Source organism: Lepisosteus oculatus, chromosome 1 (genome assembly GCF_040954835.1).
Source record: "Lepisosteus oculatus isolate fLepOcu1 chromosome 1, fLepOcu1.hap2, whole genome shotgun sequence".
NCBI classification, from domain to species: Eukaryota; Metazoa; Chordata; class Actinopteri; order Semionotiformes; family Lepisosteidae; genus Lepisosteus; species Lepisosteus oculatus.
The window spans coordinates 60,998,150-61,011,222 of NC_090696.1; the positions used below are offsets into that span (position 1 = coordinate 60,998,150).

At 35.1% G+C, this 13,073-nt stretch overlaps 1 protein-coding gene across 5 annotated transcripts in view; it reads right to left on the reverse strand.

Annotated features, from left to right (window-relative positions):
* lingo2b (leucine rich repeat and Ig domain containing 2b) overlaps positions 1-13,073 on the reverse strand; it is a 493,320-nt gene that overhangs the window by 184,398 nt on the left and 295,849 nt on the right. The window lies entirely within an intron of this gene.

Below are 13,073 nucleotides of genomic sequence, written 5' to 3' on the forward strand. Positions count from 1 at the left end.
GGACTTAACAATGGCTAGAGCAAGCATGTGCCATGGGGTATCTATGCACTGATAGAAGTATTTCAGTGTTGGGAAATTACTTTCAAACTTCCCTGGAAACAATTTGCATAATCAGAAATGTAAAACTAGAACAATCCCTTACTGTGTGATTATGGGATCCTCCAGGGGCACTGCAGGGAGTGACAGTAAAACAATCCCTTTGTTAGCTTCATCAGTTTCAAATAAGCTCCTTTATTTAGTTCAGTTTCACTTTTGTCTGGGAGCCCTTTTTCTGGATGTACAATTACAGCTTTTCCAATCAAAGAACTAAATGAACAGTTGGTCATCTTTTTTTTTTTTACCATAATCAGACATGTACAGTAGTTATAGGGTTTAAATCTATATTTTATATGAATACATAACATATTGCCAGTCAATTCATGTGATAATAACAATATAAATAATAGACACGGGAAATCTACAATGCATGTACTGTATATACTGCACAATGTTTAGCTGAGGTCTTTGTTTGGCTGAGGTCCCAGCTCGTATTGTATTTTGCAGTCTAGATTATGATACAAAATATATACTTTTGTTATATTAGTGCTATGTCCTATTATAAGTGGGTTTAGAAGATACAACATCTATAAAGGTGGTTTTCAATGTCTACAGGTAGATGCAAAATAATACATTTACTTATCAACAAACTGGAGAAATGGAAAATATTTTTATGCATCCACGTTTTTTATGCAAGAATGGGTTTACTCTTCAGTATAAAACAAAAATCTTAAGAACAATAAGACAATATGGTACTGCAAGGCAAATAAGATAAGAGATGGAGCATGCAAATATGATACATGGCATGTGTTATACAGTTCAGATTCATGTAATAAACTTTTGACTTGTTTCACTTTGCAAAGTATTTGTAACATGAAACAAGTGCTAATTAGCTGCTTCTAGGCTAGCAATGGAGTCTTCAGTATTCCTCTTCCTTTGGATACTTGATTTAGTGCACTTTTTGCACTAGGTTAAAATATTCAATGAAATATTTATTTACTCAGTTTTCCTTTTCTCTTTAACAAATGCATACTATCCTTCATAGTCACACCTGCTGATCCAAGCTTTTCTCAGGTTTTGCTCTCAGTTGGATACACTGAATGCATAATGTTTCAGTAGTTATCAGCACGTCACTGAAGATCAGTCTGCAGGAGCTGATTTGAAACTCAATATTGCACAAACACGTGCAGTCAGCAGGCCTGTGATGCCCAACACTGGTCCCATTTATTACCACACCTGTGAACTCCAATCCATCTTGCTATTGATGGCATGTTGTGATTTTATTTGTTTGACTTTGATATAAGTTTTTTATAAGTATTTCTAAATGATTGGACACATTGAGTTCAAGCCCTCTTGAGCACTACTTGTTTCTACTCATGGAAGCAGCAATAGCAGATAGTACAGTCCATTGCAATGTACAGTATGCTATTGCAGAGAATAACATAAAATACACTTGCCACAACACAAGAACATTCATAAGGAACAAATAAAAGGAGCCAAGACCATAACTGATAGAAAAAAGGGAAAAATTGCTGTTTCTGTCTAAGAACTGTTTTCTGGCAAAGAAAAAATAGCATTTTATAGCTTGGAATCCAACTGTATTTTTGTATAGGATTTGTCAGTAAATCAGAGAATGGTGAGGACTGAAATTATTTAATTTTAAACCTTTAATTCTAATAACACAGGTAAATCCTGAACTTCTATTAAGTAAACCTGAAACAAAACCCAGATACTTGGTGGCTCACATATTGAATAAAGTGCATGGTATTGATCACCACTTCATGCTAAAGGACACTACAGCTCCAGTAATATTTTTGAAACCAATGCAATTATGCACAGAATTCTGCCCCACAATTTTATCCTTTCAGTACAAAAGGCTTTAAGTTATTTTGAAATCTCCATTTAGAAAATAAAATTATAAATGCACTGATGTTTTTTTCCTCACAGTTCATTATTTCAGGTACATTAATAATGACTGTAATTAATAATGTTAGTAAAATATGTCTACTGCATGCATCTCCTTCATCAGAAGTATTTAAAACAGAAACATGTTATTCTATTTATCTTTGAAGACGTTTCCTTTAGATAATAAAATAAATAACTGACAGGTTATAGTAAGTCTCAATCTTGCTCTCATTGCTTGCTAAGGCAGTAGATTCCAGCTCCTCCATGACCATACACTAGATAATAAATGGATGGTACAGCAAGTCCAACAAGCCAAGCTTATCATATACTGTACCCATATCAGAAGTCAAACATCAAAAAGTGATGGGGATTTTCAAGACTTTGTTTGAAATATTAATACAAAGAACCGCTAGTGACCAAATGACTAAGAGGGAGGTAAACAGCCTTGTGTTTTATGGCCATTCTTAAAATCTTAATTTTATTCTGTATTTACAATTCCAGTATCTGCCCACTTACTTTTTCTTCAGCGCCCTTCCAACGCACATTTTGAAGACTGTCTTCAGTCACGCAGACAAGGTTGCACTCCCACAAGCACCTCATCACTCACTAATTAACTTCACTCACCTTGTTTATTTAAACTTCCACTCTGCAACTTGTCCTCACTCACTATTGAGGTTTCCTCAGCCTGAGCTGCTTATCCAGTTAGTGACTTATTCCGACTTCTCGTTCGTTCTTGTGATCTCCCGGATTTCTGACCCACCGCTTCTTAACTCCAACCTCGTTCTAGCCTCACGATTTGGATTACAGTTTTCTCTCTCAGGCTCCACACAGGGTCTTTTTCCTTATCTTTTCCCTCGGCATACGTGATACGTTTGTTTCACAGATCCCGAAACTTTGAATTCCATAAGTCTAAGCACTGCAATTCAGATACTGTAGCTGTATTTCAAAATTTTCAAAACCCATCCACTATAACACTGAAAAAAACATCTACTGCAACTTGTATCATAGCTGTCGAATTTCAAATTGGAAATCCTGAAATCTGACGCCAGTTCTCGAATGTACACTCCAAACTCGGCAACACAGATTGCGCAATGTTTTGAAAGATCTTTAAGATGTTGGAAATGACAAAACGTTGAGGTGTCAATGCCCCTGAAGAATAGCAGTTTTACAAGAAATGCCTGCCACGTTTCCAAAAGACCCTTAGCAGATCCGAATCCTGCAGACTGAGTTCCTTCATATACTGTACATGCTGATGTTGACTAGAAACATTAGTTTGCAGTCTGAATTTCATCGTACAGTTTGGGGTATTTTATACCCTTTTCTGACAAAAAAGATATTGATTGCATAAAGAAAACCCACAAACCATGTCAAAACTCTCCCACAGCTTAGCTTGCTGTGAATTAGAATGTCCTTGTACAATATGCATTGTCCATTTCCTGAAGCAGAGTTTGCAGCTGCCTGTGTCAAGACACATCAAGCAACAAGATAATTCAATACTTTCATCACTGTAGTGAGTAGTCATCACATTATTCAGCTCATAATTCAAAATTTTGGCACAAAGATTTTCCTGATGAAAATGTAAATTTACTATAGGGTGGCCAATGTGATCTGCAATCATCTGTACTGTATGAATCCCTTCTGTTTACTGACCACAGCAGGAGAACAGAAAATATTTTCTTGGTGTCAATTCCTCTTTCCTCAAAATGATTAATAAACATCTTAGATATGTCTTCAATCTGTATATGTACTGTAGTATCTGTAGTATTATGTTTTGATTTTAGTCTGCACAGCAATTCTCAAATTAATCTAATTCCACCAGTTACACAGTACCTAGCAAGAATTGCTAATGGTTGTAAAGCATATCATCAGCCACAACACTACGTTTACATCTTTTAACACCAACAGCTGTTGTTTGTTAACATTTTCAGCAATTTCATTTATACAGTAGATGCTACCATCCAGAAAGCACAACATGTCTGTCGGTATACTGCTGTAAGCCCGTAGTGTCATGACAGATGGATGTAATTTATTTTGGGGGGACTAATGTGATGCAGGACTGCACTACTCTGTAAAACTGCCACTTGGCACTGCGAATCCTTAACCACCACAGCTGCATGTGGTTGTCAGACAAATTGGTTCAGTGTTAAATGTTCCTTTGTTAACCATACTGTACAGTATGCATACTAGTGACAAAAATGTTCATTGAGTACAATGATTACATTGTTGAGACAAGATGTTACAGCTCCTAAGAATGGCAAATGTTCACAATAGCCAGGTGTTGACCAGTGTCTCTAGATTCTTAAGACACACCAATATCCACTTCCAATTACCATAACAGTATAGACAGTTTGTAATCAAAACCTTGCCACATCCAATACAAACACGAACAACACTGATGTTGAAGGTATATTTATAGATAATGAACAAATGCTAAATAATCTGCCTACTTAGTTTCTCACTCTTTCCTTTGCTTAACAAATTTGTAGCATAGTAACCCAATGATTCACAATTTCCCTCAGAATTCCTCATTTTATCAAGCTTTTTACTCATCCCCCAATATGAGATTTAATTACAATGAGCTTGAACTGCAGAATCCCTTAAAGGCAAAGAACAATCCAGTTAACATGCACTCATCATTTTCACACAGCAGGATAAATGATGTCCAATACAAAAATTGTACCACTTCAGCTGTGCCATTCCTGCTGCCACAGTACCCCTTTCCAATGATGCCCCATTTTGTTTAATAATAAATTATGTATACTGTATACATTTTAAGTCAAAATGGTTAAATTTACTTTTTCAAAATTAAATGCACAACATTAAACATGTTTTTAGTTGAAAAAAAAAATGAAATCTCTCCAAAAAAATATATTGATATTCCATAAGTATTCACTCACTTTGCTTAATTTAGAACCTAAATTAGTTCAGGTGCACAAAATCACTATGACAAATTACATAATTAGTTGACTGGTATCTGTCTGTGTGTAATGATAATGGCTCACATGATTTCAGAATAAATATACTAGTAAGGTCCCTCATTCATGTGAAAAATTACAGGCAAGGATTCAACCACGAAGATTAAGCTACTGTACAGTACTTCAAAACAATTCAGTTTTTTTTTTATAATTTCAAAGACACTGAATATTTATTTGAACACAGTGAGGTTGATCTGTAAGAAGTGGGAGGTTTCTGATTGTTCCTCCAGACTGAGCAGTCGGGCAAGGAGGAAAATGGTTAGACATGACATTTTGAGGCCAACAGCAACTTTGAAAGAAAGAGTTCAGTGGCTGAGATGGGTGAAAATGTCAAGGAGTCAACAAGATCCCGGTTAGTCCACAGAGTTGGCCTCTGGCATTTGTCTGAGTGGCAAATACCACATAAAGTTTATAACAACAACAGGGTTTTGTGGTCAGGCAAGACCGAATTTGTTCCACTGTATATACAAAGCATACAACACAGAGCACCAACCAGTCCACTTTTAAGGATGGTGGTGGTGGTGGTGGGGGGGGTTGATACACTGTAATTCAATAAAATGGAATGGCACAGGGTTAGCATTGCTGCCTCTCAGTGCTGGGGCCCTGGGTCAATTATGGACTGAGTGGAGTTTGTATGTTCTCCCTTTGTTTGTGTGGGTCCCTCCATTTGAGTGCCCCAGTTTTCTCCCACAGTCCACATGAGTGGCTGTCTGACTTGTGATGAACTGGCTTCCTGTCCAGGGTGTACCCGACCTTGCGATCATTGCTTACCAGGACAGTCTCTAGATCCCCTGTGACCCTGATTTGGAATATGTGGTCAAAAAATGAATGGGTGGAAAATCATTGGAAGAGAGTGAATATGTTTGCAAGGCACTGTACAAGTAAACATGTTCCTGAAGAAAAAAGAACCACATGCAAAGCAATGCTGCAGTATCTGAATTTGCCATAAATGTAAACTTTTCAACTTTTCAAAACTGTTGATTACATTTCATTTAAATGAAGTATTAATCAAGACAATGATTTATAGCATTCTATTGGATTCATATTCAATTTGATAAATTCTGCATATGTCTACTTCATTGTTAACACTTTATTATAACTGTTATGCATCTATAAACTGAAATAATCTATATTAATAATTGTTATCATCATCAAAGGACACAAGAGGAAACTTTACAGAAGTGCATTTAAAATGGAGAATGGGAAGCACTTCTTTGCATAAAGGGAGAATGAAACAAAATTATTCAGCCAGGTTGTTAAAGCCCTGGCTTCTTTTGAGAAATAGCTGGATGAGGTCCTTGACTCAATTAACTACTAACTACCACATGGAATGAACTGAATGACCTCTTTTCATTAGTACTATTAACATAGATAATAAGTTACAGCCCTTAAAATTCTTTGTAAAGGCAAGGAGTGTATAGGCTACATTGTCATCTCCCAGAATAAACAGTCATCCCACACTGTCCACAGAAAAAAAAAGAGAATCACTGTCCTTACTTGAGCCTACCATCCTTTCCCTCCCAAAATTTATTAAAGTAATTTTTTTATCTGTTCGATCGCTAAAGATACCTATTTCTGCACTCCATCATACTTTAGAGATTAAAGTGTATTAAAAGTGATTTCCCTCGCAGATGATTGTACAGTATGGTCTGTCCAAGTGCATCTGAACAGAATCATTTCTTGTCAAGTTAGTGTACAGTACAGTATATAAACATTGGGCTGTTATTTCCACTGGTTAAAATATTCATTCACTTTTGTAATTAATCCTAAATTGAACACATAGTCAATGCAGGCTTTACATTAGTGGGGAGACATGCTTATTGTTAAAGATTGTAGGCAACCCTTACATTTTTAATTTGTATTCATCAGTGGATCCCTCTCTGCACCTGCAATCACATTAGTGCTGCCGCATTACTATGAAAAAAAATGACAAGCTAGCCTGTGATGCATTTTAGGAAATTCAGAAGGATCTAATCTTATTCCCATAATAAATTGCACTGCTGCAATTTATTGGGAAACTCATTGCCATTTATTTATATTCACTATCTTGTGCAAACACTCCTATTTTTTACTGTCCTTTAATCGAGTATATATTTTCACCTTCAGCAGTTTTGGATTTGATTTTTTCAGTAGAACTATTTCTTTAAACATCTCCCCAGAAAATGTGATAAAGGCATGATAATGAGTGAGCTACTGTTGACGTCTTCCAGAGTGAGTGCAATAATGTTACTGTTCTGTTTCTGGGAAATGAAATGTGAATCAAAGTATGTTTGGTGCCTAATTCAACTGTTTGGTGTTTCATGCTTTGGATAAAATGGTCAGAACAGTTTATTTTATTTTTTTCATTGTTAACAAATGTAATACCACCCCCTTCAGTTAAACAAAAATATACAAAATTAAAGAAAATTGTATTGTCTGTTCTAATGAAGATTAAGTATGAAACATCGAAGTTCTTCAATTTATGGTGTCATTTGAAAAATACACTACTGCACATACACATTTCATAATATATACAGTATGTGTAGGCAATGTATGGTAATGTAATAAGACCTAAAGTCTGATACCTCAGAATCCTTTTAAAAGTGCTAAGTGTTTGGAAAGATTTTGTATTTCTATTACAATGGTCTTCCACCTCACTCTATCTACGATATCTGACCTCCTTTGGAGTTTTTCAGCATGACAATATTAAAAGCCTCACTTTTCAGGTTTGTTTTTGTCAAAAGAAAACAACCAGTTTATGTATTTTAACAAAATTTGTACTCTCTCAAATATTTTACAGTAGGTGAGTATACTTAGCTAGCCCGATTTTAGTTGATTAAAGAAGAAATGTGCATAGTGGGTTTACTATTTTTTTAATATTTGAGAAATTTGTTGATGTGAGAATTCAACAACCTAGTGTAGCTTACGGTCTCACCACTGGAAGATAGGTTTTGCATGAAACAGTATGGACACCTTGGAAGATGGCCTGGTAGAATTTTACTTAATAAAATATAAAAAATGTACTGTATACTGTACTGTAACAAAACTGGTATTCTTTTAGATTATTAAGTTAAAAACCATCAGGACAGTCTAAGTGTATGCATTTAAATGTAAGATATTAAAGAGTCTAATTGTCATTATTGAAAGGGGTCTCCTGGTGCCAAGTACTAATTTTCCAGGAATAGCTATTTGAAATCAAGTCTAGTTTAAAGTATTCACTTGGCTGATCAACCCAAACCATTCACTGAGAGTCCAGAATTACAGAAATTCCTGCTGTGCATTAAAGGTCTTGCACAAAACATTTTTTTTGCTACTAGCAAGCATATGCATTATGTATGTCAAAAAAGCCATCAGAGGATGCCCTAAACAAAACATCTCGTACTTAAAGTCCTAAAAATCAACAACAATGTCAGCTTATTGAACTTCTGTATAATCATCAGTGAAACACAATCCACAAGGTCCTAAGGGGAAATGCATCTAAAACTAAAACAACAATAACTTTTATATTGAAATGGTTGTGGGTGTCTAGATGTCCAGAACATGTTATCCTGCCATATTTCAAAAACTGATTCCCTGACTTCTTTAAAGAAATGGCTGTGTAGTATACTGTAAATCACTTATCAAATAGCAACCAAATAGCAACTTAATGGGCCAAATGGCATTCTCTCATTTGTTACTTTCTGATGTTTTTAATTAAGTTTATAAGAATATCAGTGACATGGCTGTGTCTGACCAAAGGGCTATGACTAGCTTTGAGAATAGGTCCTGATTATTCTACATTGAGATAGCTTTTTGGTATTCTGTATTTCAAATCAGTACTGCAGTTTTGTGCTCAGGGTGGGCTGGTAACAAGCAGACTTCACTGTAGCCTAATGAGCAGCTATTGTAAGAAGCTTAACAACATGGAATGATGGAATCAAATCATATTTGTTCGATGGAAAATTTAAAGACTTTTTTAAAACTGCATTCATCTAGCCTTAATATTATAGCAAAAGCAGCCTGCCTAAAAAGTCTGATTTCTTTCTCAAAATTTACTTGTGGTTTGCATTCTTGTACAGAATTTCTGAAATGTAGATCATCAGATTATGATTTTTTTCCTTAGAAAACCACAGATAAATAATTTGGAATTCTGTGCATGCAAAACATGACATCAACTGAAACTGATTGACAACGAGTGGCAAGGAAAAAAAGTATCAAGGATTAAGGTATTGTACAGTATGTCCTTGCTTTGTGCCAACTACTACAGCACAACATGCACCTGTTACTGAATCTGTTATTATTTCACTGCATTTTATTCATGCTATGTACTGTAGTAGAAGTATTTCAAATAATTGGAAAACACAAACAGATTATGGTAGAAAGATTTCAGCCTGCATATAAACATAGCTTTTTGTGCTAGCAGCTGGTTTGAGTTGGCAATTTAATATGGAAAACACAAAGAAAGCATCCTAGATGTATGCAGTACACCTGTAAATTGAAGAGAATTGTGACATCACAGATTTGCCTTGGATCCAGCTGGTCAACACTAGACTGAAGGCTTGGTCACATCTTTTATCAAAGGTACTATTTTTCTTTTGTGTTGCTCTTTTGGCAACAGGGATCAAACATAAAACAAGCCTAATACTGGTGAGGTGGCAGCATTCCAGTAACAAGACTTTCAAACTTGTGACTGAAACAGAACTGGGTCAATTGACAATTGTTGCTGTAATCTTGCCAGGAAACAAAACTCATGTCCTGAACACAAGGACACATTACTACAGTATCATGGGAGAACTGCCTGCAGTACATGTTGGCAATGGTTATCCTTGTTCTGTAACTAAAGATGTGCCAGTGATCCGACCTTAACACTTACCAATTGCTGATGGCATATGAGGTCTCATAATAATCATAGTTCTCTACTTATTTTTGTCTTGGAACAAAACAAATGTTATCCTCCAATGGACAATACACATGTTGGCATTCTGCATACAAACTAAATTAAAAAAAAACGTCAAATGACCTTTTCATTGGTATGCAATTTAGTACGATGAAATATAACGCGGTCACAATTTGAGACATGCTTGTTATAGTTACAGTAAGTACATATATTTAACAGAACTAAGGAGGTAACATATTACAAAGGTTTTATCTGATGTACTCTTGGATGAGAAATGTGAATTATATATGTTTTCATACTAAGAAATAAAAGCTTTTGTTGCAATGTAACATTGATTATCGTGTGTAATGCTGTACCAATAATAATGTGGTCTTTCTCTTTCACAGAGAAAGACCACAGTATTAATGGTACAGCATTACACACAGCATTCAATGCTACATAGTAACAAAAGCTTTTTTTGCTTAGTATGAAAACATATTTAATTATATTGACATTTATTAGCTACTTATCTCTATCACACCGCCAGTAGATTTAATTCAAATGGATTCAGTGTGACAATGCACAAAGAATGAAAAATGAAGCATTAAAGGTGGACTGATATATTGATTTGTAAGCATTTTAAACATAATGCTGTGTTTGTCTTTGCTACCCAGTAAAAAGAGACATATTTCACTCCCTGCATAAATCTAGATTTATTAAATTTATGAGAAATACAGCAACATCTTTTTTTAGTTAGAAAAGCAATATTGTGAGTATTATAACTGCCATGGGAGAATAAATGCCTCATTTTTGTTTTCAAGCATGATCAGGATTTGAACTGAACTTAACAAAATTAGGACAACTGCGCTACAGAAAGGAAACGACACATGCTGTATAGAATATGCATGTGAACTATGTAAATGGAAGTGAGCAGTTTTAAACATACCACTGTTTATTTCTATAAGTCTTCAGCTTCATGATGCTCCAAGAGATACTGTAGGGGGAGAGATTGGATGTTTTTTTTTAATTAAAAGTCCTGTCATCTTTCTGTAGCTTCTTAGAAATTGCATGCGACAGGTAAGAACATTAGTATACATCAAGTATGGTATTTTGAAATGTAGCATAGCATATTTATTAAGAAAGCCTCAAGCTGCCAAAAAAAGTGAGATACAGGAAGGCATTAGTGACCTTAACAGCAACACATTGTGACAGTTAGTCCTAGCAGATATACTGAAATTAAGACCAGAACTCAAGCAGCGAGGAGTAGTGGTTACGGCTGCAGACAACACACTACAGGGCAGTGGGTTCATATCCCAGCGGGCATGCTGCTCTTGCACCTGTGAGAAATGTACTTAAGTCAAACTCTTCTAGCAAATACCTACTGTATACAGTAGGTACTCCCCAAGCTGGCATTACATAAAATTCAAGCTATTCTTATGATAAATAAATAAGAATTTGTTCTTAATTAGTCTTTCAGGGTATATCAAAATGTAAACCTCTACAGAAACCCTTTACATAATACATAATATCTAAAGGACCAAACTGTATCCTCCAGTTTTCCATGGATAATCAATAGATTCTCCATGGATTTGTCAGTGTAAGCCCTAAAGCGTAAAGATTCAGTCACATCACTTATATTTAAAAAATAATAAAATTGACAATGTGGGCATATTCCAATGATTTTTGAGGATATTTAGTGTGCTTAAATAAATACTCAAAGATCTATATAGTTTCATAAGTTATACATATAAAGAATGACCAAAAAAAGGAATTTCATACAGTACAAAGACATGCTAAAGAATCTTACTCTCTTTTGTCATAAATAAAGGGGATTACATTGGGATCTGGTTTCTAAATTCCCAAAAGTACTGATAAAGTTAATGAAAGGGATAACATCAAGATCAAAAAGGAAAGACAGACACAGGGTCAAGTACTGTGAATTTGGTACAGGTAATAGAAAGCACATTATGTAAAGAGGATCCCAGAGTTCAGTAGCAAGTTGTCCAGCCAAGCTGCTGAAGCTAATACTCTGGAAACCTTCAAGGAGTAGTAGCTGAATGAGCTTTTGGGACCAATTAGTCACTAGAACACAAATGAGAAACATACCTGTAGTCCAAATAGCCCTTCATTTATTCATACTGTATGTACTCAAGAGAAGGAGTACTCAAGAATACTCAAGGAGAAGACTCAAGAATAACATTCTTGAAGTTAATTAAGATATACCCTTGGAACATAAACCATGCTGCACCAATCTAGGACCAGGTTTACTTACAGTAACTTCACACAATTTTTTTTTGCATTTGCTAGGAAATTGATTATACAGTATAACAAATTATATACTGTATATATAGTATATAATCTGCCTTACTCTTCCAAAGCAACATTACAATATCAAGCCAATATGACATACAGTATCAGTCACACATGTTCATGTTTTAAATGGATCTACTTAACAATACCTTTTTCCTTCATTAGACAATACATTTTAATGAAACAACCATAAATGAATCAATAGAAATGTTAGATAGTGGTCAGTTTTGAATTTGGAAGTACAGTAATCTAAACAAATTTACCAAAGTCACAGGGTTGGATGCTTGACCGCAGCGTTATCATCTAGCCTAATTTTGTTGTATCTGAGAAGTTAAGCAAGGCTGGGGCTTTTAGTACTCTCTCCAGATAAATACAGGTTACTCCTGTAAGTGATGCGGGTAAACTAATACAGTAGGTAACACTTTTCCCAGAGTATGGTCAATGGGACATTTTGCTGTAGGATGTCCTACAAATTAAATGTTAAACAGAGGTTCAGGTTACTTAGTTATGGGAGAGCTTTTAGTGGTGTTAACCCTGAATTGTAGCACAAATCAACTTGGGGTTTGCAAAATCTAGCCTTTATGCATTGTTAGCATAAAATGGAAATATTAATATAATATCTAGTTTATCAGATTGGTAAAAACATATGCGATATTGCAGGAAAAACTTGTTTGATGTTTCTTTCAGTTGCAAATGAGAGTAATTCAAAATGATAGACACTATAAGAAAGGAAGAGCAGTAACAAACAAATAGAGACCCAATTTATTTAGTAGGTTGTAGCTACAGTAAAACATCAAAGGATAGCATACATTCATTTCTTGAAAGAAGCCAGTGTATTGGCTTCTACAATATGACTGGAGAGTTTGATCCATATTCCCACAACTCTTTGGTTAATTAAGTGCATCCTGTTCTCAGTTTTAAATGTAGTACCATATACTGTAGATTTGTCTTGTGTCTACTGGGTCTTGTTTCACTGTTTATTCTGAAGAAGTCAACTAGGTTGAATTTGTTCA